General features: G+C 48.0%; 1 protein-coding gene and 1 pseudogene across 2 annotated transcripts in view; both read right to left on the bottom strand.

Moving 5' to 3' along the window:
- The window catches only part of LOC144138429 (receptor-type guanylate cyclase Gyc76C-like), a 326,776-nt gene that overhangs the window by 136,112 nt on the left and 167,535 nt on the right, over positions 1–23,129 (bottom strand). The gene's annotated exons all lie outside the window — the stretch shown is intronic.
- Positions 8,259–12,852, bottom strand: LOC144138949 (uncharacterized; annotated as a pseudogene).

Here is a 23,129-nt window from a genome sequence, read left to right as displayed (position 1 = left end):
CTAGACTGCCTGCCAGCGCCGGCCAAGTTAGTAGAAGTACGTGCAACGCAGCCGCCAAGATTAGTCGCTATGCCGGCACAAAGCAACGACCATTGAACATGCTCCACTTGCCCTGCGTAATACGTTCCATGGCTACGTACAAGGGACGTAAAGGGACCCTTCAACACTTTTTTAACAGCGTAGCTGTGAAGTCAATCATAATTTTTCGTGTCCTCAGTTAAAAATACCCTGAAACCGGGGCGACCGCCCGGCAGTTAACAAAACCAAGAAAATGCCGAGCGCTCGTGTGTGCGTGCTTCGCGACAACCGCCCAGCGACCCCGGCGCATGTTTGGCAAGCTAAGCATATATACCCACTTAGGGAGATTAGCCAAGATTGGCAAAAAAAAAAAAAAACTCCAGCGTTCGCCGTAATCGTGGTAACGCTTGCTCGGGACGAAAAAAACGGGTCCTAGCGTACATTCTTCTAAGGTGATGTCCAATCCCTTCCAAAAAATGAACAAAGCTCACACTTAAAGCAACAGCGATGGAGAAAAGGTCGTTGCGGCAGCGAAGAAGAAGCACATCGGCTGCAATCGTGGTCTTAAACCTCCGTAATGGTCGTGAAGGTTGCGCACAGCTGCGCTACCTTCAAGTCTTATGCGTTAGTGTGAGCTTGCTTCATTTTTCAACTTTTTTTTCGAAATCTTAAATGCTTGCAGAACGTGGTCAACCAACACGGCCAGCACCTAGATTAGGGGGTCGCAAAGTACCTCAACCAAAAATTACTGCTCCTTGCCTATCAGATAACTTCGAAACTATCTCAAAAAAGTTTTCTCTCTTTCCCGGTATTGGCGTTCTTCGAGCGCTCGAATGACGTCATTAGAGCGATCTACCGCCTATTAACCAGCTTTCCTTCTCTTCCGGCAATGAACGCATTCGATAGCCACTTCTAAAAAGAAAGCCACGAGAGCAAAGCAGAAACGGAAGGCGTATCTGCTGCGACGAACAAGTCAGGCAGTGCCGCTCGAGAACTATAGCTTTCGCAGTGCTCCCAGACGCTAAGGAAAGAGTAAAATCGTCTATGGGAAGAGTTGCAGAGTCCCTTAACCAGCGGGGAGACTTCCCTCGCCGCCGAGCTATCATCTGCGCAACTACGTCGCCTCAGCAGAAACTTCGCCGACGGCCCGCGCTCAAAGAATGCCCACGTCGCGGCGCGTAAAAACGTCGTTCTGCAGGCTTAAATAAAGTTTATCCAATCCAGTCCAATTCAATCCACTCTGTTACAGTACATAAAATCTCTAGGGTGGGCAACGTCCCCGGGGATGTGCATGTTCTACTCACAATCCCAGGTGCCGCTTAGAATCGCCGATACTATTATCATAAAAGGGTATCCACTAGACGTGCAAAAAAAAAAGGGGGGGGGGGAGGGTGTTAAAGAATTGAAGAGAATCGTCGAAGAGTTGGGCGCCTCTTTACCCCATTTAGGGTAAACTTTTTCTTGTTTTTTTTTTTCTTTTCTTTTCTTCTCACGCGCGCCCTTTCGACCGCCTGTCCGTTCGAGTTTCCGGAAGTATGTCCAATTGGCCTCCTAGGGTAGTACTAAATTCTGACGCGATGCACACGCTGTCACAAAGACGTCCCAAGGAGTAGTCACAGGCGCTTTAACGCAATCTAAACCAGTGACCCTGACTGAACCCGAGCAAGCGCAAGACCTGTCAAAGTATATATACTGCAGTGTGCTGAGCCAACAATGCCTAAGGGACTGGCAAAGAGAGCTTTTTTCGTCAGTCTACCTTGCTCGCCCTTAAAGACGCCCCGCTTTTGCAAAGACGCCAGATTTCACGTCTCTCCTTGCCAGCCTGCATTCCCGCCCGCATACCGGCCCGCCTCTTATGCCGGCCTGTTCGTCTGCAAGGTCATTTGGCATTCAAGCCTGTGGGCCTGCGATCCTCTGGCCCTATAAGCCCGTGGCCCTACAAGCCTGTGGTCCCAAAAATCTGTGGACCTGGAAGCCCGTTCGCCTGCAAGCCAGATAGCTTAAAAGCCTGTTCACTTGCAATGCTATTGACCTGCAAAGTCAGTAAGCCTGTTCCACTGCGACTAATGTCCCGCCAGTCTATCGGCCTACCGACCTGTTAACCTGCATACATTGCTGCCCTGAAGTCCGGGTGTTTCATTCCAGTTTTCTAAACTCCGAGCACACCTAGGCACTTTACATAATTCCGAATTCGAAACCATTATCGTACAAATGAACGCTTCGGACTCTGATTTCGCCCCGCGCCTCCGAACGGCTTAGTCCCCTTGCCGCTCGAGACGATATGCTCTGCGACTCACTACCATCCTACGCTTTCGAATGGTTCCGATCTGTCTCCTACACGTTGCGCCGCCGCTCGTCCCTACCGCCATTTTCTGGGAGAGCTGGCGACTATGGTGGATTTCGCTGTCTGTTCGCTCGCTCGGCTGCGTGCTTTAGCTGCCCCACTTATCCTGCGGAGTACAGACATGGACGGTCACCCCTAGCTATATGCTGCCGATTTTACGCGCGTGCTACGGAATGCCTCAAGCTATGAAACGCTTCAAAGAGCCGCCTATATTCAGTCACAAGTTAAGAACAGCGACGGAAGTTGCCCCAGCGTTTTGATTACACCGCAGCCGGCTGTTCCTACGCACGGCGTAAACAGTTCGTTGTTACTGCGAATACAAGGGAAGCAGAAAATAAAAGCAGGCGCAAAAAGCAAACTACTGTGGTAGGGAACTTAGTGTTCTTTCGATTGTAAGCTTTCAAATTTCAATTCGCTGAGAAAGCCAGATGGTTTCACGCATGAAACGCAATGTTTTTTCCTCTTTTTTTTTTTCAAAGATCGCGCGCTTTGACGCCGGGGTTTCGTCATTTCGGCGGATTAATTCACTACATGCGCTGTTGCGGAGTGATCTACTACATGCGACTAAAGTCCGTTCTATACATGGTGCGAGTTTCGACGCTGAATTCGCAACTGTGGCGCCGCTCCTGCGGCAAAACGATCTATTTTCCCCATTTTAACTGCTGCAACAATTAAATTATCACATGCAAGCGGCGTTCACAGGACACGTTCGACTGTTCCAAACACTTGGCAATTTGCCACAGTACACGAATAGATCGTTTATCCGCAAGAGCGACTCCGCAATGCGAATTCGCGGGCGAATTCGCACAATGTAGGACGGGCTGCTTATAGGAGCCGTTTTGCTGCTATGGGCGCTCGGCTTTTAGCGGCGAAGTCCTTTATGGGCATTGGCATCTGTTGTTGGCGCCGTTGTAATCATCGTCTCATGTCGTCACGGTACTAAAACACCGGGACACTGATTACGCCTCGCGCTAGAACGTAACGCGTACTAAAAAAAAAAAACGCCGGGACACTCGTTTACGCCTCGCGCTAGAGAGCTTCGTGCTTCAAAGACAGAGCAGACAAGGTCGCTGAGCAGCTGCGGCTGCTGGCCACCCGCCCCGCCTAACAGGGCCCGATTTGAATAAAGTGTTTCTCTCTCTCTCTTTCTCTCTTAGAAAGAGACAAGACTTTTACAGCAAAGCTGAATACCTCTACCCTCCAACGATTTCATCTCCGTTGGCAAAAACGCCAAGGCTCCAGCAATAGACTTACACAGTGCATGCTTCGCTCCTCCCTAGACCACGTTAGTAGAGATGGCCCGGGATTTTTTCCGCTCCATGGGCCATTTATGGCTCTCGCAATAATAACCGTTTATCGAGGCCAACGGTATGATAAATAATGACGGCCCAAACAGCGCAGGACCGCGACTAAGCCCCACGGCGGCCGCCCCAGACGGCGCTGCGAGCATATATGTGAGGAGCACGTGACAAACGACCCATCATCCCCTGGCGTCGTGGGTGGAACGTGGCGTAACAGAAGCAGGAAGGGGGACGCTCAGTGAGTAACGGTCCACACACCAGGCAGCGCTTACCGGAAGCCGCCACGCGAAGCAGGCATGACAAATGAAGCGCCGCCGGACGCGAATATACTCAGCAAACAGCGGAGGGCCGCTCTTTCCTGGCTCCTCCGACCGTCTGGGCATAGTCGGTTAGCCACGTGCACTGTCTTGGGCGGGCACGGCAACTGCGGCGACAAAAGGTCGACGGCACGATCGCTGAGGGAACGCGCCGACGTGCGAACCGGAGTCCGAACTATTCCTGACCACGAGTTTCTGTCCGTCTGATCACATATGTTGCCTCGTGAGCGCTAGCGCGTGGTTTTCTATTTCTCTGTTAAGCGCAGCTATCTGCTTTCTGGTGTTCCGGTCACTTTTTTGTTGCGGGAGTCGGTGCTCCAGCCCTTTCTTTTTAACAGCGGAGCTGTTGTAGCTGGCCGTAATGGGTGCGGCGTAACGCTTAAGCGTTAAAAATGTCGAGCGCTCGTGAGCGTGTGCCTCGCGGCGACTGCCGAGCGTCCCCGGTACGCACATTTGCTTTAACAAAGAAAAGGGAAGAGAGAGGCAGAAGCCTTGAGGAGCACCTCGCGCTGCCTAGCAACCAACCATGCCCCAGCAGGTGCAACACCTGCCCAAGGAACCTTGACGCGACCCCAGGAATGCCGCTAATGCGTCGTACACGTACGCGCCATCGTTGCGCCCCAGCTGTCATCAAGCGCTACCGCGCATGTAATACCTGTCATGAGGAACACGGCGATATCGATGCATTCGATGATGACTACTACCAGCACAGTGCAAAGTGATGACGGAACATGTAAGTAAACAATTTCAAACTTGTACAAATGCATGGCGATGCGTACTTCAGTGCTCACGTATAAAGGAGTCCTGCAGCTTCCCTATGGTTCGAGCCCTGCGCGACTAAATGCAAGCATCGCCAGTTTTTCCTCCATCGATTTGTATCTTCAGGTCAAATATGCCTGTAAACAAGACGTCCTGTAGACAGACGCTGCAAAGTATGCATACAGAGTGACATACGTAACAGTATACCGGTGAGCGAAGATGGTTCCCCCGTGACGTGCTGCACGATCTGCGGCGTCACAACAGTAAAAGCCGAAGAGATGGCCATAGCGCTTGCAGCTAGCTAGCAGGGGATCAACGTGGTCACCAGTGACTCTAAAAATGCGGTGAGAAATTAGAAACTGGGAAGGGTGACAGAGGCTGCCGCCCAAATATTCAATGGACAGGAGGACCCAAAGAGCAGGTTCTGCTTGTCTGGGCCCCGGCCCACCAAGGACTCGGAAGAATGAGGAGGCTTGTCCCGTCGCCCGAGGTTTCACACAACGCTCGGCCCCCGGAACATCTCAACCCACGGAAGAAATAAACCGTGGAGAGGATATACAGAGCAGGTATATTAACCCAGAAGCGGCCAAGCAAAAAGTATGAAAACGTATGGAGGAAATTGCAAACGGATGTTTTTCCGAACCCTGCGCTCTATAATGAGCAACACACAGAAATATTTACACCGATGTGCAAATTTTGCGATGAAGTAAAAACTTTGGTCCACGTGGTGTGGACATGTTCGGCAATGTACGGAAGTATGAATACTTTAGAATCCTGGGACGCCTTGCTACGCAACTCGGACTCCAAGCGCCGAAGAGACATCATCGGTCAAGCCCTGGCTGCTGCTTAGCCCCAGGGGATTCCAGCCGACGGCTGGGGCGACGGTGGACAGGGACTTTTCCTGTCGTGAATTAACCGGTAGACGAAAAAAGTTACTCCTCCCCTTACGCCTCCTTACAATTGCGGGTGAGTGGTTGAGCGAGTGAAGTACAATGTATAGAAGCAAAGTGGAGCGCACTGAAATGAAGTGCACTCAAGTGAAATGATTCGAAGTACATTGTAGAGGCGCAATTGAAAAGTAGCAAATTGCAGAGGCGCCACTGAAAAGACAAGACGTAAACTGTATATGCGCTATTAAGGTGAGGTAAACCGTGCAGGCGCAGTCGAAGTGAAATAAACCATAGAGGCACAATTGAAGGGAAGTAAACCGTAGAGGCGCAATTGAAGTGAGGTAAACCATACAGGCGCAGTTGAAGAAAGGTAAACCGTAGAGGCACAACTGAGGTGAGGTAAACCGTGCAGGCGCAGTCGAAGTGAAATAAACCGTAGAGGCGCAATTGAAGGGAAGTAAACCGTAGAGGCGAAATTGAAGTGAGGTAAACCGGAGAGCCGCAATTGAGGTGAGGTAAACCGTAGAGGCGCTGTTGAGGTGCAATAAACCGTAGAGGCGCGACTGAGGTGAAGTAAACCGCACAGGCGCAGTCGAAGTGAAATAAACCGTAGAGGCGCAATTGAAGGAAAGTACACCGTAGAGGCGAAATTGAAGTGAGGTAAACCGCAGAGCCGCAATTGAGGTGAGGTAAACCGTAGAGGCGCAACTGAGGTGAGGTAAACCGTGCAGGCGCAGTTGAAGAAAGGTAAACCGTAGAGGCGCGACTGAGGTGAAGTAAACCGCACAGGCGCCATTGAAGGGAAGAAAACCGTAGAGGCGAAATTGAGGTGAGGTAAACCATAGAGGCGCTGTTGAGGTGCAATAAACCGTAGAGGCGCGACTGAGGTGAAGTAAACCGCACAGGCGCAGTCGAAGTGAAATAAACCGTAGAGGCGCAATTGAAGGAAAGTACACCGTAGAGGCGAAATTGAAGTGAGGTAAACCGGAGAGCCGCAATTGAGGTGAGGTAAACCGTAGAGGCGCAACTGAGGTGAGGTAAACCGTGCAGGCGCAGTTGAAGAAAGGTAAACCGTAGAGGCGCGACTGAGGTGAAGTAAACCGCACAGGCGCCATTGAAGGGAAGAAAACCGTAGAGGCGAAATTGAGGTGAGGTAAACCGTAGAGGCGCTGTTGAGGTGCAATAAACCGTAGAGGCGCGACTGAGGTGAAGTAAACCGCACAGGCGCAGTCGAAGTGAAATAAACCGTAGAGGCGCAATTGAAGGAAAGTACACCGTAGAGGCGAAATTGAAGTGAGGTAAACCGCAGAGCCGCAATTGAGGTGAGGTAAACCGTAGAGGCGCAACTGAGGTGAGGTAAACCGTGCAGGCGCAGTTGAAGAAAGGTAAACCGTAGAGGCGCGACTGAGGTGAAGTAAACCGCACAGGCGCCATTGAAGGGAAGAAAACCGTAGAGGCGAAATTGAGGTGAGGTAAACCGTAGAGGCGCTGTTGAGGTGCAATAAACCGTAGAGGCGCGACTGAGGTGAAGTAAACCGCACAGGCGCAGTCGAAGTGAAATAAACCGTAGAGGCGCAATTGAAGGGAAGTACACCGTAGAGGCGAAATTGAAGTGAGGTAAACCGGAGAGCCGCAATTGAGGTGAGGTAAACCATGCAGGCGCAGTTGAGGTGCGATAAACCGTAGAGGCGCGACTGAGGTGAAGTAAACCGCACAGGCGCAGTCGAAGTGAAATAAACCGTAGAGGCACAATTGAAGGGAAGTAAACCGTAGAGGCGCAATTGAAGTGAGGTAAACCGCAAAGCCGCAATTGAGGTGAGGTAAACCGTAGAGGCGCAACTGAGGTGAGGTAAACCGTGCAGGCGCAGTTGAAGGAAGGTAAACCGTAGAGGCGCAATTGAAGTAAGGTAGGCTAGAGTGAGTGAGTGAGTGAGTGAGTGAGTGAGTGAGAGTATGAAGTGAAATAAAATGCACTGAAGTGAAGCGTACTAAACAGTGAACTTAAGTTAAATGCACTAAAGTAAAGTGAACTAGGGCCGAGTGAGTGAGTGAGAGGGTGCAGTGAGTGAGTGAATGTGCCCACTTTGGCTCGCTGTTCAATTAATCTAAGTGAATGATGCACTAGTGGCTCGTACCCGCTTACTTGTACGCGCTGCAGCGTGCACGCGTCAGCAGCGCTAAACAGGAATTCGGCACTATTATATGTCACCCAGGCATGAATCCCAAAGGGCGGCTGCCATCTCAATGTTCAGAGACGTCACAGGTCTGGAGGCTACAGCCAATTTCTGACAAGTCGGAAGCACCGTAGTCCAGGGCTGCGAATTTAAAACTCTCCCTTGTACCTAGTGAAGGGTGTTACACCCTATAAAGGGTGTAACACCCTTTTAAAACACCCTTTTGCAGGGTGTTTAAAAACACCCTTGTAAAGGGTGTTTTTCATTGTTTTCTGATAGGTTGTAAGGGTGTTACGCTGTAAAATTATTTATACCCTTAATGGTGTAAACCATTTTTTATAAGTGAAACCCCTACACCCTACAGAGAAAACAAAGGAAGACACTCTTAAGGGAGTTGTGTCGTTTATAACACTCTTACTTCCTTACAAAAACACTAGTACACATTTTTTAGAGTGTTTTATCGTTAATTTTACCCTTTCAAAGGGCGTTTCACTTTGTTTTTTAATAGAGTGTAAGGGTGTTAGTTACAGAAAAAAGGTGTGAATGACAGTGTAGTTATAGAAAAAAATGTGTAAACCATTTTACAATTTGTGCTAGCATATCATTTGAAGAGATCCAAGCTTGCAAGGGCCGCAGAAGGCATTGTGTCCGTACCAAATTTAAAGGTCTGCGGACTCAGTATAGGTTGTAATGTTGCTAGCTCCATAGATTCTGTACCGACTGCGCGAACAGGCGAATGCAGGGTTGCTTGCAGCGCTTGACATTTTTGCTGTGTGTATGTACATAACTTCATGAATATCTGCTGACTGTTTCATGAAATCACAAATAAACCCAACGCGTGCAGGAAAAGTCTGAAATAATTTTTAACACGGAAGTGTTTTATTCCCGCATTCACGAAGATTTCACTTACGTCATATCCGTCACGGAAGTGACGCCAATTCAACGAAGCAAGCGGCCTGTAAAGGGTGCACCCCTGCACACAGGGTCTTCTTGCGGGGAAGCAACCTTTTGTACTAAAGAGTACGTTACACTTCGGGTTGTTCGTTTTCGGGTTTTATATTTCAACACAAGAGTGTTTTATGCCTGAATACAGCAAGATTACATTGACGTCATATCCGTCACTGAAATGACGCAAGTACACCTTTGCCGAAGCGACCCGCCAGCCGGACGTCCCTCGCCAGGCACACCCCCAGCCGCGACCCGCAAATCATGCTCAGCTGGAGATTTCGCTGCACATTTCCCTTTCGTGTTGTACCGGTTCCAATGGCAGAGGAATCGGCCAGTTTTTTTTTAAACCTAACAACCGTCGTTTCCTTTGTTTTTATCGGAAGACGGAGCTTCGCCCGCGACAGACGTAATTACAGCCTGAAAACAACGTGCCTCGGAAATGCGAAAACCGCACCATTCGCAAACAATGTAGCCTGTAATTGCGAATTTCGCAAGTCGGCTATTGACCCTACGCACCGCTGAATAAACACGAAGCGTCACCCCATGCACGAAAGCCTCCAGATCGTCCGAGCGCGACGCAAGCGGATTTTTTCATTAAAGCATATTTGCCAGCTGGCCTCGCAGCCAGCTGAGTACCTCGATCTAAAGTGTCAACGAAGTTAAATTTGTCGAATCTGAGAACGTTCAGTTGCGGAACGGAAGAATTGCTGATGTCGGTTCTAATGTTAAAGCAATTGTCATCGACCCTCCAATCGCGCGTTCTTTTTTTACTGGCCTCAATTTGGCTCTTTCGATGAGCGTTCATTCCTCCTACTGCCCTCAAGTCGATACGCTTCTAAAAACCAAGAGACGAGGAGTACCTCCACGTCTCCTATAGATCCCTAGAGGCTACTTTTTTTAGATTTGTCAGGTCACGGGCGAAGTCACTAAGCTGTGTTCCTTTCCAGTAAGTTTAGCTAGCTAGTCAGCGCTTTCTCTCCTTTTTCCTTTCATTCTTCATTCCTTTTTTCCTGCTCTCTCCCCTTCTTTTCTTTCTATCTCCTTTCTTTCTTTCTTTCCTTTCTTCCTGTTCTCTCTCCCCTTTATTTCTTTCTATCTCCTCTCTTTCTTTCTTTCTTTCTTTCTTATTTCTTTATTTAATTCCTTTTTCATGCTCTCTCTCCCCTTCCTTTCTATCTCCTCTGTTTCTTTCTCGTTCCTTTCTTTCCTTCCTTTTTCCTGCTCTCTCTCCTCTTCCATTCTTGCTATCTCCTAATTCTTGTTTCTTTCCTTATTTTCCTCCGCTCTCGCCCCTTCTTTTCTTTCTGTCTATCTCCTCTTCCTTTCTTGTTTCTTTCCTTACTTTTTCCTGCTCTCTCTCCCCTTCCTTTCTATCTATCTCCTCTTTTTCTTTCTTGTTTCTTTCTTCCCTTCCTTTTTCCTGCTCTCTCTCCCCTTTCTTTCTGTCTATTTCCTTTTTCTTTCTTTCTTGTTTCTTTCTTTCCTTCCTTTTTTCTGCTCTCTCTCCCCTCCCTTTCTTTCTATCTCCTCTCTTTCTTTCTCCCTTGTTTCTTTCTCTCCTTCGTTTTTCCTGCTCTCTCTCCCCTTCCTTTCTTTCTTTCTTGTTTTTTTTCTTCCTTTTTCCTGCTCTCTCTCCCCTTCCTTTCTTTCTATCTCCTCTCTTTCTTTCTCTCTTGTTTCTTTCCTTCCTTTTTCTACTCTCTCTTCCCTTCCTTTCTTTCTGTCTCCTCTCTTTCTTTCTTTTTTCTTTCTTGCCTTCCTTTTTCCTGCTCTCTCCCCTTTCTTTCTTTCTATCTCTTCTCTTTCTTTCTCTCTTGTTTCTCTCTCCTTTCTTTCTTACTATCTCTTCTCTTTCCTTCTCTCTTGTTTCTTTCCCTCCTTTTTCGTGCTCGCTCTCCTCTTCCTTCCTTTCTATCTGCTCGGTTTCTTTCTTTCCTTCCTTTGTCATTCTCTCTCTCCCCTTCATTTCTTTCTATCTCCTCCCTTTCTCTACTTTCTTCTTTCTCTCTTATTTCTTTCTTTCCTTCCTTTTTCCTGCTCTCACCCCTCTGTTTCTTTCTATCTCATCTCTTTCTTTCTCTTTTCTTTCTTTCTTTCCTTCCTTTTTCCTGCTCTCTCACTGTTAAGCGGCTTCTATCCCGGACCTAAACCATTTAATCTGGCACTGCACTGCATTCTCAGACCATCAATATATTGTCGAAAATGCACTCCCAAATGGTTCTTCACCAGATAATCCTCCATACCATGACCCCCAATTCCTCGCCGCGCTAGGCACGTTTTCCCTTGAGAGCGGTCTCGCTCGAGTAGTGTGAGCCGGGGCCTACAACCCACTCGGTCCCTCAAACTGGACAATTTGAAACTTAAGTGAAGTTGCCTGCACGGCCCTTGAAGATTCAATAAGTCTTAATCCTCCCTTCCTGCTATTCCCATTTCCCCCCTCTGGCCAACCGACCGTCCCTTCTCAATAAAGGACTTCACTACTACAACTCCCCTTCTTTTCTTTCTATCTCCTCTCTTTCTTTCTTTCTTTCTTTCTTGTTTCTTTCTTTCCTTCCTTTTTCCTGCTATCTCTCCCCTTCCTTTTTTTCTACCTTCTCTCTTTCTTTCTTCCTTGTTTCTTTCTTTCTTACTTTTTTCGTGCTCTCTCTCCCCTTCCTTCCTTTCTTTCTATCTCCTCTCTTTCTTTATCTTTTGTTTTTTTCTTTCCTTACTTTTTTCCTGCTCTCTTCTCCTTCCTTTCTTTCTATCTGCTCTCTTTCTTTCTCTCTTCTTTCTTTCTTCCCTTCCTTTTTCCTGCTCTCTCTCTCCCCTTCCTTTCTTTCTCCTCTCTTTCTTTCTGTCATGTTTCTTTCTTTCCTTCCTTTTTCCTGCTCTCTCTCCCCTTCTTTCTATCATCTTTCTTTCTCTCTTGTTTCTTTCTTTCATTCCTGTTTCCTGCTCTCTCTCTCCCCTTCCTTTCTTTTTATCTCCTCTCTTTCTTTCTTTCTTTCCTTCCTTTTTCATGCTCTCTCTCTCCTTTCTTTCTTTCTATATCCTCTCTTTCTTTCTCTCTTGTTTCTTTCTTCCCTTCCTTTTTCCTGCTCTCTCTCTCCCCTTCCTTTCTTTCTCCTCTCTTTCTTTCTGTCATGTTTCTTTCTTTTCTTCCTTTTTCCTGCTCTCTCTCCCCTTCTTTCTATCATCTTTCTTTCTCTCTTGTTTCTTTCTTTCATTCCTGTTTCCTGCTCTCTCTCTCCCCTTCCTTTCTTTTTATCTCCTCTCTTTCTTTCTTTCTTTCCTTCCTTTTTCATGCTCTCTCTCTCCTTTCTTTCTTTCTATATCCTCTCTTTCTTTCTCTCTTCTTTCTTTCTTCCCTTCCTTTTTCCTGCTCTCTCTCTCCCCTTCCTTTCTTTCTCCTCTCTTTCTTTCTGTCATGTTTCTTTCTTTTCTTCCTTTTTCCTGCTCTCTCTCCCCTTCTTTCTATCATCTTTCTTTCTCTCTTGTTTCTTTCTTTCATTCCTGTTTCCTGCTCTCTCTCTCCCCTTCCTTTCTTTTTATCTCCTATCTTTCTTTCTCTCTTGTTTCTTTCTTTCATTCCTGTTTCCTGCTCTCTCTCTCTCCCCCCTTCCTTTCTTTTTATCTCCTCTCTTTCTTTCTTTCTTTCCTTCCTTTTTCATGCTCTCTCTCTCCTTTCTTTCTTTCTATATCCTCTCTTTCTTTCTCTCTTGTTTCTTTCTTTCCTTCCTTTTTCGTGCTCTCTCTCCCCTTCCTTTCTTTCCACCTCCTCTCTTTCTTTCTCTCTTCTATCTTTCTTTCCTTACTTTTCCCTGCTTTCTTCCCCTCCCTTTCTTACTTTTTTCTGCTTTCTTCCCCTTCCTTTCTTTCTGTCTCCGTTCTTTCCTTCCTTCCTTCCTTCCTTTCTACCTGCTCTCTTCTCGCCTTCCTTTCTTTCTTTCTCCTCTATTTGTTTCTATCTCCTCCTTTCCCCTTTTCTGTTTTCTTTTTTTTTTCATTTCTTTCTTCGTTTCTTTCTATCCCCTTCCTTTCTTTCTTCCTCCCTCTGCATGCCTGGCTGTCCGTTTTCGGTCTACCCATGACCGTCCGTCCACCCGCCTGCGCGTGCATGTCTGCTTTCAAACCTGGCGATAATCCGTGTTTAAAAAAACCTCCACAGCGGAGGCTCTTTAACGACAGGGCCGTAGCGTGGTCTGGTTCAGCCTTTCTCGTGATTTACGATTCGCGGACAACCGCTGAGCTGGCGTCCTCACTTCAGCTACTCCTTTCGGGAACAAACATGCCGCACAAATCTCGAAGAAACCAGGAACCCTTTTTCGCGTCCACAGTCACGTTCGATTTTTTAGGATTACACCGAACTTGGAACTAACAACAACAGCAACAGAAAACTCACCACCGAAGCCACACCCATACACACACACACGAAATACACGCGTGGTTCATTCACCACATCAACGCTAATACCAACTGGCACGGGGAACGTATAACACTAAATCGTGACCACCGGAACAACGGCCCTGTACGTAAAAAATGACACGAATTTGCCGAGTTACTGCGCCGCAAGGACTGTCTGTCCCAACTCAAACTGTCAGAGCTCCTAAGCCGCCTTCTTTTTCGACGAGGATAATTTTATAAGATTTTATAAGCCTATTACACAGAGCAGGGCGCTTCTCAACAACGCCTAGTAAAGAAAGAAGTGTCTACCAACAGTGTGGGCCTCGCTCAAGACAATCCTGTCGATATTTCAACAGTGTGGCCGAACGAGGCGTCTTTAAAGGGGCAGTAAAGACAACACACAACTTTCTATACACTTCCAAAGAACCGGCCTTCGGTAATTCATTCAGCTTGACTCAAGACACGACATCCATTTTTTTTTACCAAAACAAAACAAAAACACAAGAAACGTTGAATAACTTTCAAATTTCGCGCTACAGTGACGTACTACAAATGGCCCAGTCATATTTCTTCGCGGTGGTGGTGTTGTGCGCCGGCCACCAATTGCACTAACAATATTGTGTGGCGTCATAGAGGAATCGCCGCAATGTAGCTGAGAGTTCCCCATCGCTTGATAAGTTTTCTTCAACATCTTGATTATCTGTCTGAAAGTTGAAATTAAATTTGTGTCATTTTTTATCAGGACAAAGAATTTTTTTTTTCAATGAACCAAACTTGTATTGCGTCTTCAAGGCCTCTTTGAGACCGGCAAGTGCAGCTATTTCAAGAAACAAGCGCGAAAAGTAAACATCCTTCCAGGAATATTATCAGACGGCGTTCCACGAGCGCCCGCCGTTCAAAAGGCTGATTCAGATTTCGACGTTACGTCACGTTCCTTGCTGCAAAAGAAAGGCAACGTGTGAACAACCACAGTTTCGAGTGAAACCCCGTTCAACAGTGACATTACCGAGGTATTTTCGCTCCGCTGAGTTTTATGAAAAGACGCTGCCAAAACGAGCCATAGCTGTGACAGGACGCCGGCGAAGCGGCATTTATTTTTTTTTCTGAACCGAAAACAGGTTAGTACAGAGAGGACTGCGCTGTCAGATTCCTCCCGCAACAGCGATTCGAGTGGGCTGCAAGACGGTGTTGCGGGGGAGAAAAGGAGTTATATTTTAGGATTAAACTGACGCATATTTAATCTCCCCGCGCTTCGCCACTCTTACACACGTGTCACAGGCACATGTCAGGTAAGAACAAAGCCTGCCCGAAGAGTCATCACTCGAACATCCCTCCGCTTATGTCATTGGTCACGTTATAAAAAGCCACAAAGATTACGTCATCATGCTTAGGCCTATATACGGCGAGTCTGGCCACTCGTAGGGCGCGTACAAAGAGGGTGTGGACATGTTTGCGGCCTTCTTATCAAGCTGGCGTTCATTTCCCGCCAACACGCTCCGGGTTTGAAAAATCTGACGTTGAAAGCCGGCCGAGCTGCAACGACTGCCCCTACTCACTAACAAAGAAAAGACGAATTTGACGAGGTAATTCGTAATGAATGCTGAGAGCTCCAAGATTAAAAACAGCAGTTTTCGTCCGCTTATCAAAAATACAAATTTTCCCTTACTTTACCTTACCCCCCCCCCCCTTTGCACAGATACGAGGCACATCTGTGATATAACGCCAGTTTCGCTTCAGATTCTTTTTGTTAAAGACGTTGAGAGTCTTAGAAAAACGGGGCAGAAAAACAGAATAAAGAAATTTAGAGCCCTTTCACAAGTGAGAAGATATGAAATATCGGAGAAGCTGCACTGGCTTATTGGATTATCAATGGGGACTTGCTATATTGATCGAATAGACACACATAACTTCCCCCGCATTAATTAAAAATTAGTTCTCACATAATTTGTATCGGCATAATTTCGACAAAACAAAAGTTACAGCCGTTCTCTGCAACCATGCATACTCCCTCCGTAGAATGCCGTGTTTGACAGCAGACGGGCATTCCCTAACGTTTACTTTTACTGTGAACCAATTCTGACGCGTAAATAAAACGGTGTAACAACGCGGTCGTCCTAGCGGCCAATTTCAGTATGTATTTTTTTTTTCGAGCTACCTACATCACACAGAGCGTCACAGCACTCACAAGAAACTGTAGGCAACTTGTTTTGTGTGTTCACGCCACGCATATATACGGACGGACGGACATCGCCCACTGCAGGAGGGGAGCTATATACAGCTTCTTTGAGAAGAAAAAACACCACACCGTATTTGCAAGATTCTATCGCGGATATTTTTTTTTTTGCAATGAAAATGGGCGTTCAAACATACCAGCGCGTTCACAATAGGACGCAAAACTCAAAAACCTCGAAACCGAAACCGCCCATTCGATACAAAAACGAAGCGGACCAACGAAATAGTTTTAGCTGAGCGGAGAACCGGTTTCGGTACGGTACACGGTACACCTGCCCATGCGCACAACCAGTTTTAACACCTCTGCGCACACGCGGTAGCGCCGGTCGCCTACCGGGTACCGTACCGGAACCGGTTTTCGCTCTGCTAAAACTCTAATGATGAAGGCTTCGTTTAAACGCAAAGTAATCCTCTTGGCGGAAACGGAAGGGTACTCGGCAGCGTTCCGACAATAAGGCGTCCCGGAGTAGTGTGTTCGCAATTGGCGGAACCAAAGGGACCACACTTTTACGTGCAAAGCTTCACGGAAGAGAGAGAGAGAGAGAAAGAGAGAGAGAGAGAGAGAGAGAGAGAGAGAGAGAGAGAGAGAGAGAGAGAGAGAGAGAGAGAGAGAGAGAGAGAGAGAGAGAGAGAGAGAGAGAGATCAAACTTTATTCTGCAGCTCAAGTCCGAGCCGCGGATTCACGGAAGGGCTTTAGCATCGCCCCGTGTGGGCCGATTTATGTTCAATTAAACGTTCCGTATAATTCTGACGCGTCTGTTAATGGCGATATTTCGTGTCCGCGGTAGATACGGCGCCAAGTTAGTTTAACACGAAAGTGTTTTATGCCGGGGTACACAAACCTCACCGACGTCATATCCGTCACGGAAATGACATCACCAGAAAAAGTTCCGTTGGCGCGGCGGCGCTAGGATTCGAGCCCAAAACCAGTCTGGCCACAACGGGAGGTGTGAAGCCCTCTGCCAACTGAGCCATGAAGCCACGCCCGAATAGCTGTACGAACGCGCCTTATTTCCTTCCCTCGAACTTTCCCATTCAGATGGTGCTGCCGTCTAGGAGAGGTGACGCTAAGTAGTGCTTTATGACGCTAATGAGCGCCGATAGTTGGCACCTCGATAGGGCAGCGTATAGCAGCGGAAGCTGCTTTGTTTGTCCGTCCGCCGCCAATGTGGAACGCCGCTCAGCTTGCGGAACGACGCCACTCAGCTCGTCGCAACGCAAGCGTCTGGCGTACACGCCACGGAGCAGGACCAATGTGGTCAAACCTTAGCCGAAGCGACCCGCCAGCCGGACGTCGCTCCCCAAGCACTGCCGACGCGACGCGTAAATCATGCTCCTTACGCTATAGCGGACCGTGACTTCACTAAAGAGAGAGAGAGAGAGAGAGAGAGAGAGAGAGAGAGAGAGAGAGAGAGAGAGAATAACTTTAATGAAAACCAGCGATGTTAGCCGAGCCGTCGGGCTGGCTTGCTACGCTAGATGAGAGAAGAAAAACAAAACGAAAAAAAAAGAGAGAAAAACAAATGTGAAAACGAAATGATGTCATTTGATGCGGCCAAAATTTTCAATCACAAAACTCTGTCCAGTTCTGTGCTCCGAAGAAACTCCAAAAGAGCTTTGGTTGCACGCGCAGCCTGACTGGGACCCGACCATGGACCCAAAACAGCCCTCAGCTCAAGTCCCGCACCAAGCTGCCTGCACAAAGATAATATGAGTTTCTGTCTGTGCACGGTGTACTTTGGACACACGCATATAACATGATGGATTCACTAAACGATTCCCTGACAACCAGTTCGGTTTCGTTCGCACGGTTTGCAAGATGTATACCGAGCGTTACAATGGGCGGCACGTTACAACCATGCAAATACGGTATTGTACGCTGTCTTGACGCGGCAGACACATTACGCCGCGCCTGTGTGTTTCTACCCGCTTTGTATAGGGGCGCGAGATAAATGACCAAATCAACAAACGAAATCGGCTTCCTGGTGGTTAACGGCTCCTAGTTTATATACTCAAGGGAGAAAGCGGTGAGGCGAAGGCGGAAGAATGGTCAGCCGTTATTTCGTCGGCCAGCATCCTCGACGCGGGACTATAGTGACGACGCAGCATAAACATGCGGGCGCCGGTGAGGCGCTGTATATTTGGACGCGAACAGAGCGGAGAAACGGAACGCAGCTATGTAAACATCCTTCAGACACAGATGGGCCGCGGCAAGCTGTCGAGATGAACGCCAAGGTCGAGCGAAAACAAAATAAACAAAATGAAGACTCCCGCGAAGTTTCGTAGACAACAACCGTAGAATGTGTCAGAAATGTCGGGCATTAGTTGACATGTAAAAATAAAGAGCAAAAGAGAGAAATTAAAAAAAAAAAAAGCGAGACCTAATTTTGGTGCCTTCCACCACCGAAGCATCGCCTAATAGGATTGTATAACTGACGCCGGAAGTTATTAGCCTTGGGGACATCAAAACACTTGACACTCGGGGTTAGCTTAAACGCGCGGTTAGCCGTCGAGCAAAAATCCAGACTGCCGGTAATGTGAAAGAGAATTTTACGTTCCCACAGGACAGGTTGTACGATCACTATTCATGGCTTAGTTTCCCCTACTGCCTGCTCCTGCATTTTCGAAGAGGCACTTACTTTAACCAGATAGCGAGAGAGAGAGAGAGAGAGAGAGAGAGAGAGAGAGAGAGAGAGAGAGAGAGAGAGAGAGAGAGAGAGCCCGGCGAAAAATGGAACAATGGGAACTAAAAGGTTCACACACATAGATAGTTGCTGATGGGACATTAAGTACTAGTACAACGTAGTTCCTGTCCTTGTGCATCATTATAAGGTAAGCTGCAAAGCGCAACAGACCGTTTTCTCTGCCACACTTGCGTTTTCTGTACTCCGGGTTGTTACGGTGAAAATGGTTCGTTAAAGGCTTCAGCTCGTGCTTAATGCCATGTTCCCGAAGCGTCTCGGGCTGCCCGGCCACACCCTAATGGACCTGCTTTTCCCGACGGGGCCCAACTCCATCCGACGGGAAGCATTCCAACTGGTCCTGGCCTTCCTCGAAGAGACGAACCTCATACAACGGCTGTAGCCCAATGCCTGCCGGACAGCCTTACGCACTCCTTATCTCTGTCTTTCTCTCCCTCTTTCTCTGTGCCCATTTTTTCTCACCTGTCCCCTTTCATTCCCCCTCTCCCCTTCCCCCGGACTGGGTTGTATGCTGGTGAACTCTCGAATGAGTTCAAAATATCCCCAGTCCACTTCCCTTCCACTTTCTATTATATAAAGCACTCCCTCACTCACTCACTCACTCACTCACTCACTCACTCACTACTCGCCGCGGTGGCTCAGTGGCTAAGGCGTTGCGCTGCTGAGCACGAGGTCGCGGGTTCGATTCCAGGCCGCGGCGGCCGCTTTTCTGATGGAGGCGAAAAGCAAAACGCCTGTACGAGATTTCGGCGCACGTTAAAGATCCCCAAGTGGTCAAAATTAATCCGGAGCCCTCCACTACGGCGCGCCTCATCGCCTGCGTTGCGTCGGCGCGTTAAACCCTACAATCAATCACTCACTCACTCACTCACTCACTTCACGAAGGCCACGTTTCGTGCAGAATTTTTTGTACGCTTGGCACAATGCAGCACAAAAGCCGTCAACGTCGCCTCAACAATTTCTCATATTTGCCGTGTACATCTGTAGTAGCGAACAGTGAGACAGGCGTCGGGCTTTAGCTTCTCCCCCTCCCTCTCTCCCTCCCTCCCTCTTTCACTCTCTTTATATACTAAATAGTCTCTGTGTGAGTGAGTGAGTGAGTGAGTGAGTGAGTGAGTGAGTGAGTGAGTGAGTGAGTGAAATACGCTCTGCCGTTTAAACAAGATGCCCTAAGACCCAGTGGAAGTACAGATCATGGGGGGGGGGGGGGGGGGAGTAACAATCCACACGACGGGCACAGCTCCAGTCTTGGGATCCTAATTACTACAAAAAATGTAACAGTTTATTCAGTCTGCGTCCCTAATACGCACAGTTCTACCGTAGACATCGAGGGCGGATAGATACGCTCAAAACGGGAAAGTAGGTCACACCGCTACACCCATTCGTAAAGACGGTTTTCAAGGGCATACTGCGTGATTAATTACGGAATAGCGTGATCGTCATGGACACAATGTTAGCGCTCCTGCGTGTACGTGCGTGTATGCGCGGGGGCGTGTCTACGCATCACCGTTTCCTAATTTCCGAACTCTATTCACTGCATACAATTCATGTGTAGGACGGAAATCAGTGAAAAACAAGAAAGAAAAAACAGCTCATTCATCCTCCAACTTTCGCTTATATACTTACACCAGCGCAGAGCGCACTTACGTAATGAAACTCCGAGCCGCTTATAGAACTTGGCTTATTTCGTCCGAAACACTTGCGCGCACACACACACCCACACAAGAACGAAATTGATCAAAGGAGACACGTCGCTATCTCCGTTTCCCAACCCGCGGGAACTTCGTCAATTTCCCTCACCAAAAGTAAGAGGTACTAAAAAATGCGGGGGTCCGTCCCTTGCGTCAGCCTCAGAAACCCGGCAGTGCAATGTTGGAGGGCTCTTCAGAAATTACGCAGCGTGGGAGTTAGCTTAAGCCATCGATTTCCGGTGGAGTATACTCGAACTGAATATCGCGTATAGGAGACATCCAGACAGTGACGCTCCAGTAGTGGTCCACAATATAATAACACAAAAAGAAAACAACAAAAGGGGGGAGGGAGGCGCCATTTGCTCTCCTTGTTCATTTAGGAGCGAAGCCCCTTAGGAACTCGGGCTGTTGGCGTCTCCTGTCGTCATCGTCGTAATCGTCGTCTCATGTAGTCACGGTACTAAAACACCGGGACACTCGCTTACGCCTCGCGCTGGAACGTAACGCGTGCTAAAAAAAAAAAAAAACACCGGGACGCTCGTTTACGCCTTACGCTAGGGAGATTCGTGCTTCAAAGACACGAGACTCTTACCCCCAACGTTTTCATCTCCGTTGGCAAAAACGCCAAGGCGCCAGAATACACACTCTGCATGCTTTGCCCCTATCCAGGTTTGCGGTTAATGGAGATGGCCCAAGATTCTTTTTTCCCTTCCTCTTCTGTGTTTGTTGTGCATCATTGTCGATGGATAGAATATACTTCGATTTCCCATCACAGAGCTGTCAACGCGTGTACAGACGGAGGCACGCCTGGCTGAACGTGAAGCTATTTGAGAACCTGTTGAGTCGAGAGCGAGTGATTGTGAAGATCGCAAAGCCACGCAGGTCGCAGCAACAAGAATTCGCTTCAAGGGGGCTTTGAAGAAAAAAGAGAACCTTGATCAATTTGGAACAAATAGTTTTTGCTAACTAATTGTAGTTCCGTTCTAGCCAAAAAATACCAAAACTTTCAAATTTCGTGCTACACGATGTCAGCCGTGACGGACGCGAAAAAGATAACACCAAAAACGTGGTTATCAGCGTGTTAACTGCCCTTTATCATTCAAGTCAAGCTCTCAAACGGAACTAGAAGCGCCAGTACAATCGCCCAGCCATTTTTCTTGGCGGTGGCTTGAATCGGCGGCCACCAGTCGCGCAAATAAGAGCCTGTGACGCCATAAATTACGGTGGTTAGGAAGGGTTAAGATCGGGATCAAGATAAATTAAGGTCAGTTAAGATGGATCAAGGCGGGATTAGGGGGAGTTACTGTGCGACTAAGGTGGATTAAGATGGACACCGGCGGATTAAACATTACGGCCCTGGCGTCCTATATCTAGGACATGAACAAAAAGACTTCTGGGAATTTGAGAACAATTCGAAAACAGCTAGTTGAATAGGAAATAGTTCTTCAAGGATGCCTCTATTGATCGATATCACTACTGTTCGTTTGTTGCTAAAACTGAACGCTAGAAAGACGAAGGCATTCCACTGAACGTCAAACTGACGTCAGGGTGGCCAAAAAGACTGAAATCCTAGTTCGATTACATGGCTGTAAATCGAAAAATACTTGCAGCAGTTGTATTTTTTGTATGTGGGCTTTCTAAGTTTTAGAAAAACAAGCAGAATTTTTTTTGCTGTAAATTTAAATTTTAATTGCCCGATAACCAAAATAGATGTTATGGTTATAAATTGCTAGTTACTTGCATCAGAAGCTCAATTTTTCGTTTGGATGATTAAATGGCCCAAATATTAAAGAAAACATGCAGAAAAAAGTTTTTCAATGGGAAGAAAAAAATCAGGACTGGAAGGATCAAGGTGGACTAATGCTGGTAAAAAATACAAGGCCGCTGTGTCAACGCATAGACGTGTATATGAAAGGTGCCCGTCAGAATAGTACGCCAGGCTTTCCCCTTTATAGCGCGTAAGGAGACTTAAAGTGTTCGCGGTAAAAATTTGTTATTGCGGCAAGAGAGCACTCTTTTTGGTGCACCCATATCTTGGCTCGCCTTGGTGTTGCCTTTAATAAGTAGCGATCAACGAGTGCCCCCACAACAAGGAGGCTAAAATTACAAAAGAAAATATTCAGGGCCATCTCCAGTAACGTGAAAAACCTGGCGAGGGGCGAAGCATGCAGTTTGCAAGTGTATTCTTAGTGCCTTGGCCTTCTTGCCAACGGAGATGAAACCGTTGGGGGGGGGGGGGCGCGGGCGGGGGGGGGGGTGCAGGTACACAGCTTTGAAGTAAAAGTCTCTGCTCATTAAAGTACGAAGCTCTCTAGCGCTAGGCGTAAACGAGTGTCCCGGTGTTTTAGTACCGTGACTACATGAGACGCCGATTACGACGATGACAGGAGACGGCAACAGCCCCAACCGCTAAGGGGCTACGCCACTAAAACGAACGCCGTCACACAACGTGCCGCGATCGCGCGAGTCAGCTATTCATTTTCCTGGGCTGCGGAGAGTAGGCAAAAGGCAGGCAGGCAGCTGCGCGCTCGTCTGCCCGGCGCCGAACTCGCGATTAGCCGCAGTACACGGACGCACGCGTAGACGCAGCGTGAGTTCGCCGTCCCAAAGGGCAACGTGCTCGCGACCACCATACATCACGCGATGATTCCGCGAGGCGGCGAACCTTGGTCTCTGCGTTGGAGGCCCAGGAGGATTCGAAAGAGACATACGGTTCCGCGGACTAGCAGCACGCCTGGCTGTGCACAGGCCTACAATTTTTAGGGACGAAGGCCCTTAAGGGATGGGGCTTTTGGCGCCTCCTGTCATCGTCGTCGTCTCATGTAGTCACGGTACTAGAGCACCGGGAAACTCGTTTACGCATCGCGCTAGAACGTAACGCGTACGAAAAAAAAAAACGCCGGGACACACGTTTACACCTCGCGCTGGAGCGCTTCGTAAGGCGTACTACAAAAACACCGGGACACTCGTTTACGCTTCGCGCCAGAGAGCTTCGTGCTTCAAAGACAAAACACTTTTACAGCAAAGCTGTATACCTGTACAAAAACACCAAGGCGCCAATAATACACTAATACACTGCATGCTTCGCCCGTCCCCAGGTTTCACGTTAGTGGAGATCGCCCGGGATTTTTTTTTTTTTTTTTTTGTAACTTAAAAGCCCGGCTTATATACTCCTCTACGATCAAAACTCAAAGGGACAGACAACCGATTTCCAAGCGACAGCTTTCTCAGTGGGACCGGACGGCGTCCTGTCAAAAAACTGGCGCATGTCCCCATAGACCGGTGGGTCGACAGAAAAGCTCTGATAAGAATTCTGGACAGCCGGCGCCTGCACGAAGCAGGGTTTTCGATTGCGTCAAAACGGTT

This window comes from Haemaphysalis longicornis, unplaced genomic scaffold (genome assembly GCF_048455015.1).
Source record: "Haemaphysalis longicornis isolate Haplotype H1 unplaced genomic scaffold, Haemaphysalis longicornis Haplotype H1 scaffold_5, whole genome shotgun sequence".
Lineage (NCBI taxonomy): Eukaryota > Metazoa > Arthropoda > Arachnida > Ixodida > Ixodidae > Haemaphysalis > Haemaphysalis longicornis.
This window is presented reverse-complemented; position numbering and strand designations above follow the sequence as displayed.